The sequence below is a fragment of the Ursus americanus genome, chromosome 21 (assembly GCF_024610735.1).
Source record: "Ursus americanus isolate L20-20 chromosome 21, mUrsAme1.1.p, whole genome shotgun sequence".
In the NCBI taxonomy this organism is placed as follows: Eukaryota; Metazoa; Chordata; class Mammalia; order Carnivora; family Ursidae; genus Ursus; species Ursus americanus.
The window spans coordinates 3,918,356-3,933,136 of NC_142147.1; the positions used below are offsets into that span (position 1 = coordinate 3,918,356).

The window sequence follows — 14,781 nt, forward strand, 5'->3', positions numbered from 1 at the left end:
GTCGCTCTTCCTTGGAGAGCCAAGGAGCTGCTGTTCTAATGGGGACCCCTACACCGTACCTAAAACAAGGAAAGATGAGAACCGCCCCCGACCGGAGGGGGACCGGGATTGGACCCTGGGACAGAAAGACAAGCTGCCTGGAGCTGCATGCCAACGCGGCCCTTAGGAGCTGTAGACAGCGGGCAGGGGAGTTCCTGTGGGGGCCAGCGTGATGACCCCAGACAGCGCTGAGCACACTGCTGGGTATGGCAGAGCAAAGCCAGTCAGCAAGACCCGTCCCAGCAACAACCCCCACCCCCACAGGAGCACAACCGCCGCCCCCACTTTTCTCCCCCAGAATGCTCCCCCAGCTTGCCTCCTGTCAGGGCTAACCCTGACATTAAAGGAACTGGACTCTGAGAACCACCCCAGGAATGGGAGCACTTTCCTCACCCTCTGGCCTCAGAGCCGCACATTTTACATCACAGACTCATTTCTTCTGAGCACCTTCCCTCCAAACATAAAACTCTTGGCAGACGTACTGCCATCAGCTCCTTACACATGGGAACTCATGGGCCCATCAGGTCCCCACAGAAGGGGTTCTGAAAATGCAGCAGGAAGGAAGAATGGAAAGCAGGGATGTAAGCACGGCCCCCCAGGTGTGTGTATGGGGAGGTGGCACTCAGGGGCACTAAAGGGGACAGCAGATCTGGAAGGAGACAGAGGAAAACTGGGGGTGATGGGTGCCCCTGGGGAGGGGACTGGGAAGCTGGAGAGGGCAGGGAAGGCAGACACAGGAACTGCTCTTCACTGGACATCTTTTTTGATCATCTGAATTCTGTACCATCTGCATGTATTAGCTTGTCCAAAAATTCATCACATTAAATAAGGGAGGGATTATCTATCTCCCTTGATAAGGCGATATTAACAGAGTCAGAAATGAAAAGGTCTCAAAGGCGAAGGTGTAAATCATTTCGGATATTTCGCTGGCAGCTTGCCCTGCTCTCATGCACTCCCCTATCCCCAGCCCCCAAAATACAAAGTTTCCCCATGAATTCCTGGATGGTTCATTCTTGGAACATCAGCAATACTTTTTCCGGGTCATAACCTGGGACACCGAAACCCAGAACTCTTAAAACCTTATGGAAAAGCCCCTCTGAATCACTGGGAAAGCCCAACAAGGGGAAATGCAACTTCTCCTGAGGTTCTAGCGCCTGTCAGAGCTGGCCACATGAGGCCTCCTGCTGGGGATGTCAGGCCTGCACCGTTTACTTCACTGTGGGACAGCCATGCCTTCACTACAAGGCCAGGGTAAAGCAAACCGCTGAGGAAGGAAATAATCCCTCCAGGGCTCCCGCAGAGCCATCAGACAAATCCTGCATCCCACCCTGGGCTTGCGCCACTAGTAAGACCTATCCGCTAGCAGGCGGGGGTGGAGGACTGTGGAGAGGCCATAGGCCTTCCAATCCGATGCAGGAGACTCATCTTGTCTTCTTGACCTTGGGCAAGTCAGTCAATTGCTTGGACCCGTGGCCTCCTCACTTTGACACCACTTACCTTGCAAGTTGTAAAGAGCACAATGCTTTATGTCAAAATACTCAAATCCATGTTATTATCCCTAAAGGGAACCCAGCACCTCCTGCCAGTCTTTCCCTTTAAAATGTCACTAGACCCTGAAGTAAGAAGGTATTATACATTGAATTGTTGAAAAAGATATGTTGAAGTCCTAACCCCCAGAATCTGTGAAGGTGAACTTATTTGGAAACAGGGTCTCTGCAGATGTAATTAGTTACATTACGATAAAGTCATAATGGAATACAACTAATTTGATGGTGTTCTTATATGAAGAAAAGACACACACACACACACACACACACACACAGAGAGAGAGACACAGACACACACAGGGAGAGGAAGGCCATGTGACCATAGAGGTAGAGGCTGGAGGGATACAGGCTGCAAGCCAAGGAACACAAGGATTGCTGGAGACCACTAGAGGCTGGGAGAGACGCAGCAAACAATTCTCCCTCTGAACTAAGAAGGAACCAACGCTGCTGGCACCTTGACTTTGGACTTCCGGTCTCTAAAACTGTGGGAGAATAAACGGAGTCATCTTAAGCCCCCCCCCCCCCGTTTATGGTACATTGTTACAGCAGCCCCCGCAAACGAGCACAGTAAGTTATCTGGTTTTCCTATCTCTCTAGTGCTTAAAGTGTCTTGCCCAATGGCTGGCTAGTCAGCCTACGTCTGACTGTCCCCGGTACAAGAAAACTAACTTGGTATCTCCCAAGACAGCAATCCCTCCCATCTCTGAAAAGGTCTGTCATTAAAATCATTCATTCAACAAATATTTATTGAGCACCTACTATATGCCAGGCACTCTTTGGGGCACTGCCGATAGATACCGTGGTAAATGGGCAGCAGACAACAAAAGCTTTCTCAAAGAAGATCATTTCTGATATTGTTATGAAGAAAATAAAACACTATAGTATAATAAAGTGCATGGGTTGGGGACCAGGAAGAAACTATTTAAGTTGTTAGTTAAGTTTTAAGGATGTGACATCAGAGCAGTCACTTGAATGACAGGGAGCCAGCCAAGGGAAAATCTGGCAGAAGGAAGAGCCAGTGCAAAGGCCCCGAGGCAGAGTGAAACTGGATGTGTTCAAGGTATAAGAAGGAGGTGGGATTTTTGTGAGTAAGAGAGTGGTAACTGATGAAGCTGGAGAAACAAGAAAGGTCAGCTAGCACTCATATAGCACCCCAAGTAGACCACAGTGAGAAGTTTGAATTCAATCCCCAGAGTACTGGGAAGCCACTGGGGAGAGGTATGATCCAACCCATAGTTTTTAAAAGATTAGTCTGACATGATAAAGTTCTTAAAACTAACATCTTCCCGGGGCACCTGGTTGGCTCAGTTGATTAAGTGTCTGCCTTTGGCTCAGGTCATGATCCCAGGGTTCTAGGATCAGGCCCCGTGTTGGGCTCCCTATTCAGCAGGGAATCTGCCTCTCCCTCTCCCTCTGCCCCTCCCCCTGCTTGTGCACACACACACTCTCTCTCTCAAATGAATAAGTAAAATCTTTAAAAAAAACTAAAGCCTTCATTAACTATAACTTGCATCCTTTGGTTCTTGGGCCACTACGCAGCAAGTTTATTAATGATAGCCCTGAACCTTCTGTGACCGTGGCTCCTCAGATTCTCAGGCTTGCCAGCTATAATTCACTCACCACTGTAGTAATTTCCAATGAATATTCTTGATTTTTTTCTATGTCTTCTTTAAATGTGATGTCCAGAAAAGAACACAATACTCTAAGCATGGAGTCGTAGATTGGAACTGTCATCGCTCTCATTCAGATCTATACGTGCATTGTTGTGCCCTAAGATCGTCTTGGCTGTTAATTCTGTTTTGTACCACTGCCCACTGAAACACAACTCAGATAACGTCCCCCCTGAAGTCCTTTTCCAGATCTGGATGCCCAGATCTAGAAAGTGGGATCAAAGTGTGTTCTCTAATGAGAACAGCTGTGTCCCGTTTGGAGAAAAAAAAAAAAAAAAAGATGTCACCATAATCCAGACAATGCCACGTATAGAATACTTAGCATCCAATAAACAAAACTACTGGGTCAGCTCCCCACGTTTCACAACCACCACACTGCTCTTCCGGGTGGAGGACAAGGAAAACTCTAAGGACATGTTTCCCTAGAACTGCTTTGCTCTCTTGCGTCACAGCTAAAGACACCTAGACTATTTAGAAACACCGAGCAATTGAGCAAGAGGCTCCTTGCAATTGTACTTCCTACTAGATTTCTCAAAGACGGATAAACAAATCTGAGTAGACGCAGACTCTCTCAGGCTTGGGTGGGGGAAGTGGTGAAGGTGCAGCTGCACTGGGGAGCTGAGCTGACTTAGTGAAGAGGCAAGTGGTGGGAGAGAGGAATGTTCTGGAGCGGATGCTGGGGAAGCCCTGGCGTCCTTGGATGCGCTGGGATGTCCTAGCCTTCCCACATCCCATTCCATAGGCTGATGACAGACTTGCATCTGGCTGAGACCAGATGGCTAGGTTTATCATTTCACTTCCCCCCTAGGGCCTAAGCGACTCTGGGCACTCGCTTAGCCTCAGTCCTCTCATCTGTGACATGGGAATGTTAACATCACCTATCACTCCAAGTTTATCGTGAAGCTCAATTGAGATTTTGTGCACAAGCCCTTCGTAAAGGACTCTGTCATGTGAAGTGAGGCGTTATTATGAGCAACAGGATTTTACTCCTCCCTTTGTGTATTTTTCCTGCTGCTGGTTGAATTTGCATGACTTTTTTGTTTTTTAATCTTCCCAGGTTGCTTTTGATGTTTCTTTAAACCTGATTATTTTCTTTTTTTGAGGGAAGAAGCAGCAAGAGGGGGGGGGGCATATAGCACGACTCATTCCATTCTAAACCTTTCTTGGGATTGTCCTAAAAGACGTCCTCTCTTGGGGTCACCATAAGGCAATTTACCTCTGAAGAACCAAAGTTAATGGTCATCAAAGAGAATTGCTGTTCTCTACTCTCTGGAATCCTGTAGCAAATTATTTAAGGTTTATGATTTATTCATGTCATCCAGTAGTAGCTTTTCACTGCTTTTACTCGTTACATTCTCAAATAATACAAACCACAACTTCACGTTAACTGACACAGGCCATACAAAAGACACACACTACAAAAAAACATGGGAATGTATCCCAGAACCATACAAGAGGATAGAGATAATAATAATCACTGAGTGCCTATGTGTGAGTCCTCAGTCATCTTCATTTCTTTTATAGAAAAAGAAAATCTCCTGAGTCAACTTTTTCATTGTGAGCTGATCTCAAAAGCTTCTCTCCCTGTGTTTCAAATGCGTAAGCACTCCTATTTCTGAACAAAATGGACATAAAAACAAGTGAGAGTGGAAGGGAGAGACTGTGAACAAAGACAAAACAAACTTCCAAACGGGAATGCGTAAGAGCCCAAGGAGGAGTGCTCATGCATAACCAATCAAAATCATTCTTTTTTTTTTCTTTTTTTTAATTCCCTGTTCTATATCTTGGCTGCTCTGGTTTCGGTTCCCGGAGGGGGTCCCTCTCCTGAAATGACTCTGAAACATTAGCAATAGGTGACAATGGTCTGGGGGGCAGCCTGGCCCCTGACAGCTGTCTGCGAGCCTCTACCACTGACTCACCACAGCCACAACCTCCACATCTCAGGGCGCGTCACCTGTGCCAGCAGAGAGGTAAGTTCCTGCTCGGTCTGTAGGTCGGCACCCTTGCCCCACACTTAACCACAGAGTTAGAGGAGGTGGCCATGGCTAGAGCCCACTGCAAAGTCGTTCTCTGAAATCCAATCAAGGTGCAACGTAGGCAAGTGCAAACCCGGTATGGGCGGGAAAATGCATCCAGCTCCAGGAAGACCAAATCCTGCCCTTTCCAATTCCCGGGCCACAGGACCGGTCCACCCTAAACCAGCTGTTCTAAACGGAGCGGCTAACAGGGCGCCCGTGCTGCTGTGCCCTCTGCAAACCTCTCTGCTTACTGAGACGTCCGGAGGATGGGGGAGCCTGGAAAGGCACCCGCAGAGTTGACGGGGCGGTACCCCGTCCAGAGCCCTTTCTCCCTCACCCCATACCTCACCCGTCCGCCACCCAGGAGCAGAGAGGCAGCAAACTTACGACTGAACACAGAGCACGACTTGGCAAATGTCTTTCCCAACCTGGTTCCAGGCACCCTCTCCCCAGCATGCCCTTCCAGGAGTCTGAGGGTTCTTCTTCCCCCAAGACTGAGGAGCCGCCTCCATCCCAAAGCCACTTGGCGACACCATCTGCCACCGGGGGGTGGGGACCCCTTATCCATCCCCCCCCAGGTATTGCACTGCCCCCCACACCGCGGGCTCCCGGATCCCCTTCCACCTCCTCACCCCCAACTCGCGTGGACCCTGCAGAAGCCTCCAAGGCCCCGACCCCCACCCCCGACCCCGCGTCATCCCACGGCCCCCTCCCTCCACCCCACGGCCCCTCACCCGCCGGCCCTCGGAGAGCTCCGCGCTGCCCCGACAAGTGACGCGTTTTCCCCCTCCCGGGCGCTGGCGGCAGCCTCTCTCACCGCGGCGGGCACCGGCCGGCGGGTCGGACCCGGGAGCGAGCGGCTGCCTTCGGGCTCCGCGCTGCGGCCACTGCGCGGGCCTGAGAGCCGGGTCCTTCCGAGGCGCCAGCCGCGCAAGCTGTCAGTCAGGCGGCCGTGCCCGCCCCCCGCCGGCCCCGCCTGCGCAGGCGCGAGACTGGCCCCGCCCCTCCCCACGAGGGCGGCCCGAGCGCCGGGCACGTGACGGGGCGGGGTGGCTGCTCGGGCCGGAGCTGTTAGGGTTCCGGCCTCCGTCCCGGATCTCTCGGTACCAGGGCTGGCCCCGGGCGGGAAGTATGGTCCCGCCGTCTGCGGGAGCACGCTCGGACAGCTCCCGTGGATTGTTGTTACGGAAAGTCGTGGAACCCGGTTTCCTGGATCTGCTCAGAACTAGGGTTCCCCCGGGGAACAGTTGGGTGGGGCGGGCCGTTCTGTGAGCACAGGACAGGGGGATTTGGGGATTTGGGTCCGGAGGCGTGGGGGAGCCCTCGCCGGGAGCCAGGGAATAAGGCCGGTTCTGTTGCTTCCGGGCCCTGAGTGTCTCTCCACCTTGAAGACAAGGATGTCTTTTGCTATTTCCTGCCCTCCTATTCCAGGGATAGGGTGAAGTCTTGACGTTAACGAACACACTTTCAAAGTAAGTCAGGCAAGGAAGCATGGTATAGAAGGGCAATCCGAGGCCTGATTTATTTTTTGAAAGGGGGAATCTTAAAAAGCTGATAGATCCCACCTCGCCTGCACCGAAAGTTCTAGGCCAGTCTGCATCTTTTCAGCAAATGCAATAAACAACTTTCAGGCCTTTCGGTTCCTGTTTCTTCCACACCTCTAAAATTAAAGGAAAAGAAAAGATAAAGGTAAAAAAAAAAAAATAGGCGTGTCTCCTATGGAAGCTTTTTACAGTTCTAGAGGAAGTATAGAAACGTAAACTGACGCCCACTCCCAATGATTTGGGGGTTTTGTCAAACGGTTCTAGCACCAGCAAAATAAGAGAATATGATCCCAGGGAGGGGGCTCACATTCTCCAAATCTGTTTCTACAGCGGCATCACAGAGCTCCAGTGCTCCTCCTGGTGGTTGCTTGTATGAAATAATGCTCTGTCTAAATAAATGTAGTGCGATCTGAAATAGGGCCAGATGTCAGTTTTAGAAAACTGCAGGCTCTCTGAAGTCCTAGGAGTTACACAGGATGATATGGAGTTCTGCCCCTTTTAGGAAAAAAGGCGACATGGATTGATGACCAAGCATCCTTCCTGTGCCCCAAGTGCACCTGCTGGTCCCTGCAAAGATGACCTCTGCAACTTAAGACTTGGTTGGCAAAGTTTAAGAAAATAACATGAAGGAAGAAGCTGGGAGCTTAATCCACAAGGGTTATGGGGTGTTTGGTGCCATAGCTGCTTCTGGTCCATTCCAGGTTTGTTTGACCAGCTCAGTGTGGCCATGATATATGAGAAGCTGGGTCTCAGGGTATTTCAAGTTTGGTATGAACTCAGGAAGGGAAGGAGTGTAGGGTAGCCTTCGTTCCCTTAAACGGACACTACAAATAGGTGGGCATGCCATTGGTGCCTCCAGCAGAATCCGAGCCCACCTAGTGGACTTTATGGGAACAGGATGGTATCTGTGGCTGGAGGAACTCCTCACCTAGTTCAGTGAGTGAATGTGGCATCACTCCGGTGATAACTGTTCAGGAAAACTAGAAAATGTGAGCTCATTGAGGGTCAGATCCCATTCAGGGAAAGTATCATTTCTCAAGAGATTCATCTGAACCCTGCCTCTCCATGCCTCAGAAAAGGTCTTCTGACCTTGCCAGAAGGTTGGAGAGAGGCAGATATGTGGCCATTAAAAAAAGGGTGGGGGAGAGTTCTGCAAACCACAGGCCACTGAACTGGACATTGGGCGTGGGAAATATTCAGGACAGATGACTCACAAAAAATATTTGTGACCCCTGAGAAGAGGAAGCACCAATGACAAAGACCAAGTCATGCTAGGTTAACCATATTTCTGTTGTGAAATGTATAGACTGCTAAATCAGGAAATATGCTAGAAATAGTGTATTTGGGCCTGAGAGGTGTATTTACCAGGATTCTTTCAGTTATAAGTGACAGAACTCAATTCAAACTGGTTTTTCAAAAAAAAAAAAAAGAATATATTAGCTCACATAACTCACCTAAATTCTGGGGTTGGCCCAGGGAGTTCCAGGGGTGGCAATGATATCATCAGAACTCAGTCTCTCTCCCCTACTTGACTGCCTCCCTCGGAGCTGGCTTCACTCTAGGATTAGGTGCTTCTTTATAAGGTGGTCTCCAGGAGCAACAGACATATGTCCTTTCAACTTGTGACCCCAGGGGAAGAAAGGACTCTGTCCTTCAATATTTCCAGCAAAAGTCCTAGGATTTGATCTGAATGGACCAATGTTGGGCGTGCGCTCATCCCCTTGAGCCAATCTCTGAGGCCAGGTTGTTGGGTAACTGGATCAGCCCCACCCGGCTCCTGGGGTGGAGAGCACAGGGAACTGAGAAAGAAGATTCTGGGCAGGTAGGGGAATCCAACAGATACCTCAGCATTTGCTGAGGCATCTCGTGATATTGTATAAAGGACATGAAGAAAGGGTGGGAGAAATAGAAAATTTATTGGATAGCAGAGTCAATATTTAAAAATACTTTGACTAGAGGATGGCTCCGAAAAACAATTCTCCGAGATCAACCAGGCGACGTGACTTAGCATCACTTCTGCTTCTGCTTCCCCACCGTGCCTATTCTCCCCTCCCCATCTGTAACATATTGCCACAAATGCTGTGGCTTAAAGTGACACAGATTTACTATTTTCGAGCTCTGGAGGTCAGGTTCTAAAATCGAGGTATCAGCAGGGCTGCGTTCCTTCTGGAGGCCCTGGGGGAGGACAGCCTCCTTGCCTTTCCAGCTTCCGGGGGCCTCCAGCATCCCTTGGCTGGGGGAGGGGGGTCTCCCTCCATCTTCAAAGGCAGCCCCTTTAAGCTGGAATAGTTCCCGGCTTTTCTGTGTCCTTCCAGGCACGGTGCACACTGAGAGCGCAGGCTGGTTGTTTCCTAGGATGTTTCTCGGTGGAGCTTGCGGTGCCTGCCCCCATAGTCAGGGAGCGCGGTGTGGGCAGCCGCACAGGTGCGCGTCCTCAGCGCATCAGATCAGGAGGCACAAACACCGGTTTGTCTCGTTATTGCCGACGCTGCTGACCAATGGCTGGGACGGTGACATATTTCTCTACTGTCATGGTATTTTTTCCCCCTTTGTCAATAATTAGTCATCTGTGGGAAAGATACTTGTAGACTATTTAAATACCCTGTTTTTCCAATGAACTTTCACCCGGTGGCTAAGCATCCAGTAATGATAATGCTAGGCTGAATGCAAAATGCTGAGTGCTCTAATTCGATGACTGTCGACATGTATTAGTTGACATTTCCTTGCATCTGTCCTTGCCCTTCTCCAGTTCCGTTCCCCACAAAGCAGCTAAAGTCACCTTTAGAAACCACAAATGTGACCAAATCCTCCAGTGGCTTCCTACTGCCCCTCAGATGCGGCCAGAATCCTTCCGGTTGTTCAGGCCATGCTGGGCCGGGCCCTTCCAAGCTCTCCAGCCCAGTGTCCTCACTACCCCCTCACCCTCCACACACTGGCCCCTTACAGAACTTCCAGGGATCCATGTTGCTCTCTTCTGTAAGGCCTCCCCACCTACCCTTTTGCCCAGAACCCTCTATCTCCATCCCCTGCATCCCTTTGCTTATCAAATACCCATGGTCCTTCACCTATCACACCTGAAAGGAAGCCATGTGACCCCCTAGGCCAGGCCGGATTCCCAGGTATACCTTTCATCCCACGTGTCCTTTTCCTTTATAGGAACACACCTGTTTGTAATTGTGCGCTTATTTACTTGTTCACTTAGTCTCTGTGCTCCGTAACGGGCAGGGACTTCGTCTGGTTTTGCTTACTCACGTGTCTGCAGCACCCAGCAAGGGGCCAAGCACAGAGTAGATCATTAAATGCTTGGTGAAAACCCAACATGAGTTTAAGACCAGGATCTGGGGAGGAGGAGACAAGAAGATGAGCAGACATGCGCAGGGCCTTGCTTCCAGGAGACTTCCTGATGGGGCCTTTAGCAGCAGGAGCAAGCGAGCCATCAGGGCTTGGTATAGAGCTGCATCGGTATACAGCCTGGCCTCTGGCTCCTTCGAGAAGGATTCTGGCACAGGATAAAGAAGAGGATCTTCATACGCAGACAAGGAGGAGGTCTGCAGACTAGCTGTGCTCTCTGCTTCTGTTGGGCAATCACTTCACTCTGAGCCTCAGTTTCCTTAGCTGTGCAAAGGATCACACCAGCTTCATAGGGCTATGAGGATAAGTGAGTTTATGGGTATGGCAGCCACAAAGAAGACAGATCTGTCTGGATCCTGGCTCTCGCCTCCCCTGAGTGACCTTGAGCACACTGCTCAACCTCATCAAGCCTGTTTCTTCATCTACAAAGGGGCCACCCAGTGTGACCACTCACTCATTCAGTGCATATGTATGGGTCGACAGGAGCTGGGGAAGCACTAGTGAACAAGAGTAACAAAACTCCCCGCCTTTCATGAGGCTTGCATTATAAGCCAGGGACACAACAGAGTAAGTGAAAGACACACAATAAATAAAGCTGAGATGTGACAAGGAGCAAAGCAGGGAGGGAAAGTGAAATGCGACGGGAATGGGAGGGAGAGGGAAATTTTAGATAGGGTTCCAGAGAGGAAGATGCCACTGAGTAAAGTTCCTGAAGGGCATGAGCGAGCTCTCGAGGCAACACAGAGCCCTAAGCCCAGAGCGCGGCCCTCAGTAAGTCCTCCATACACGTCCACTAGCCATACACCTTCTCCACCAAGCACGACCATGGTGCTCCAGCAGGCTCTACGCACAGCGGGAGGCAAGGTGGCCCCGTGAAAAGGAGTTAGGACACATCACACCACTTCGAGTTCTCCAGACTCCCTGGGCCTTGTCCAATACCGTGCATTGCGGACAGTCAGCTTTCTCGCTTCCCTATTCTGGCCATTGCTTCAATGCCACAAAGTCCGCGGTAAAAAATAAGGAACAATCCAAACACCCTTCCAGAAGAAACCTCTGATTTTCCACTGTACAACCTTTGGAAGCGTCCCTCTCTCTCTTTCCCACTGTTGACCTTGAAAGTGAGTGCACAAATCCTAAGTGCACCTGGCTGGATGCACTGACCCCAAGTGGGCACCCATACAACCAGCACCCAGATCAAGACACGGAGTATTATTACCTCACTGGTCACCACTGCCCTGCCTTCTCTTCCCAGACCAAACATCAGTTTCGCCCCATTCCGAACCTTTTAGTAATGGAATCATACAGCATGTACGGTCTTCTGTCTTGCTTCTTTACCCCAGCATGTATTTGAGAAGGTGACTTCTGTTGTGTAGCAGTTTACTGTATGAATATACACTATTTATTCCTTCTTTCGGCCATGGACATTGAGGTTGCTTCCAGTTCGGGGTGACTGAACATTCTAGCACGTGTCTTTTGGTGAACATAGGTTCGCGTATGCTCAGCTTCCGCAGATACGCCTAACGGCTGTCCACGACAACTGAATAATGACATTCCCACCAGCAGTGTACAGAAGTTCCAGTTACTCCAGATGCTTACCAATGCTTGGTGCTTTTTCATTTTAGATGTCCTAGTGGGAGTGTAAATACTTCATTGTGATTTAGGTTTGCGTTTCCCTGATGACTAATGAAAAAACAGCGTTTTTTCATGTTTTGGATAGTCCCTTCTGCGAAGTACCTGTTTGAGTATTTTGCCAATGGGTGTACTGTCTCATCTCATCATATTTTCATGTATTTAAAAATAAATACGTGGCTAAACAAAATTAGCAAGTTACAGACCCATTTCTTGTGTATCTGTCCAGGGATATTCTATGTACATATAAACACACATATCTCCCCACTCTGCTTTCTTACACAAGAATATACAGTTTGACACAACAGACCTGATATACATTGAAGACCAGACATTTGAATTCTCGAAAATCGGCCTCACGTTTTTTTTTACAATTGTACATCACAGGAGTCCCATTGTGTGTACAACATAATTTACGAATATATTCACAGGCATATGGGGCGCTGCCAGTTTTTTGCTTCTACAGCATGTTACCGTATGTACGCAAGCACAAACAGCTTCGTGCACGTGCCTAAGTCTACCTGGAGGATAAATTCCTAAGGGGGACTGCTGGGTCAAAGGGCATGTATGCTTACATTTTTTGTGGTTCATACTGCTATCTTGCTCTGCAAAGAGATGAACAAATTTACAATTGCATCAGTTGAGTCTGTGTGCCAACACAGAGTATTACCAAACTTTCATCTTTGCCAATCTATTAAGTGAAAAATGGCATCTCCTTGTCCTTCAAATCTGCATTTACTCCTTTTACTCTGAATGAGCCCGAGCATCTTTTCACGTGTTTGAATAGAGCATCTGCTTTAAAAGGGCTGCTTCCTGGGATGAGTGGTGAGCTGGCAACCAGCTCCTGAAGGATAAACGGAACTAACCCTGGACATAGGATGTTTCCCATCCCTGCAAAGGGGATGAGAAATGGGTTTTCTGCTCCCAGGGCCTCAGTGAAATCAGGGAGAGGTTAAAAAAACAACAGCTCTGGGTTGAACCACAGTCTTAAAACAGGAAGAAACCTTAGAAATCAAATCTAATCTCACATTTTAGAGATAAAAAAAGACAAAAACAAAAGCTGAGGCTTGGAGAGGGGAAATGACTTGCAGAAGGCCTTTTTAAAAAACATACCAATTCTCTTGAGAAAGAGATGAAAACCCTTGTTAACAGTAGAGTTGTTTTTGTCAACTGCTGCTGTCCCTGTTAAACACTTTAATGAATGATTTTCTTGTGCCATTTCCTATAGCAAGGGGTGTACTTTCAAAATTACAATAAACAAGCTACACCAGGATTAAGAGACACAGGTAACACAAGTGTGGGGGCTCTATGAAGAATCATGGGGGTGAGGATCCCTCCACTCTTCATTTTTTGGGGAAGACTTTGAAATGGGTCAAAAAGATTATTAGGTGTCTTCGGTGAACAACCAGAGGTCTGGCACACCCTGCGGGGTTATCTGGTTCCCTGGGGTCTTCTCCTTTCTTTAAGCTTTTTATAACTTTACAGGTTGCAGAGAACTGATAGCAATGCAAATGATTCTTATCCATAGATATTAGACATAAAGTCAATTTTGTCTGGTGAAAATTCAATTGATTTGCCTCCCCCACTGGAATCCAGCTCTGCATCTATTAAGCAAATTCATTTTAGCATTCTTGACTGCCTAGATATATGTCTGCCTTTTGGATTTATCTCTGAACCAACTATATCATCTCACATACTTCATTAATTAGTGAGTTAAATTAAATCCTTGACATGTGTTTATGTTTGTCTGAGATAACCCTTTAAAAAAAAAAAAAAAGACCCATTCTGGGGCCCCTGGGGGCTTAGTTGGTTAAGCGTCCCACTCTTGATTTCATGATCTCAGGTCCTAATCTCAGGGTCATGAGATAGTTAGATTCTCTCTCTGCCCCCCACCCCCCCCCCACCCCTCTCTCTCTCTCAAAAAATAAAAAAATTAAAAAACAAAGACCTATTGTTTTAACATTGCTCATAAGGATATCCCAAATATAGGGCTACTTGCGGTGTTGGCGTTATTCAAAGATAACCATCCTTTCTTTCAGCCAGCGCAAAAAGCATTGATCACTGACTGAAGGCCTCACTCACTTTCCTCCCTCGTGGAAACAAATCCCAAAGCAAAGATAGCAGGAGACAGGAGCCTCAGAGAGAGGTGACTAAATGCATACACAGTATCACTTTGAATGAAGAGGTACAAGGTACAGTACAAAAGTTTAAACTTTTAAATGCACTCCTTACTTCCAAAAGTTTAGCTGGAATAAGAATTTCTGGAAGCAAGAACGGTAAATGGTGAGAAGATGCCTTGCAGACAGTGAGATGCTGATAGATCCCTTGGCTGTAATCACTGCTTTCGTTAACCTTAAAACAATTCAGCGAGTACTTAACCAGTTTAATAGCAAACACTAACTGAGCACCTACTTCCCAGACCTGCGAACATTGTCCCAAATATTATAGGAAAAACAAAGAAATAAAAAACATGTGTCTACCTTCAAAGCACTTAGGACTTAGCATCTGGAAGGAATCGCTGGGATGCTCGGGGAGGGGATTAGAGGCTCAGCGCAGCCCAGGAATCCCCAGCCTGGTGCGCTTCCCCCTTTTTCCCCACGTGCTTTCTGGCTCAGTCGCTTCTACTCCCGCTCCTCTATTTCCCCATTTTCGGAGTTCTCGCTCCACACACCGTACAAGCCACACCTAAAGCTGGCTCTGAGACGACACCGCGGGCTTCGGCGCCTGGACACGAACGCTCTGCCGAATTTGACAACCTAACGGCGCGGTTTGGACTGTGCGCCAGCCCGTAGCCCCCATCCTTTCTCTTCCGGACTTCAGTTTGGATGGATCCCTTTATTTTGGCGAGAGGAGCTTTCGAGTAAAAGCCGCCTTTCACAAGGAACTGTTAGTCTTCAAGACTCTCGGCTCCGCGAGGATCCCGGCTTCCCAGTCCCCACCAATCGCCTCAAGCACCCTCTCCGCGGCCGGCAGCGGCGCGGCC

At 48.7% G+C, this 14,781-nt stretch overlaps 1 protein-coding gene and 1 long non-coding RNA gene across 4 annotated transcripts in view; both read right to left on the reverse strand.

The window, feature by feature from the left end:
• KIAA0513 (KIAA0513 ortholog) overlaps positions 1–6,243 on the reverse strand; it is a 61,153-nt gene extending 54,910 nt beyond the window's left edge. For 2 of the 3 annotated variants that reach the window (XM_087870402.1, XM_045772797.2), the window contains exon 1: positions 6,092–6,243. The gene's annotated coding sequence lies outside the window, so the exon portion shown is untranslated. Of the gene's footprint in view, positions 1–6,008 lie in introns of all 3 variants that reach the window. The other variant, XM_045772796.2, reaches the window with a different exon arrangement.
• Positions 6,244–8,715: 2,472 nt separating this feature from the next.
• Positions 8,716–14,775, reverse strand: LOC148108205 (uncharacterized). The gene is made up of 2 exons (XR_015727998.1): positions 14,279–14,775; positions 8,716–12,403 (listed from the first exon to the last, which is right to left on the reverse strand). It is a non-coding gene; the product is annotated as an uncharacterized LOC148108205 (long non-coding RNA).
• Between the last annotated feature and the right edge of the window lie 6 nt (positions 14,776–14,781).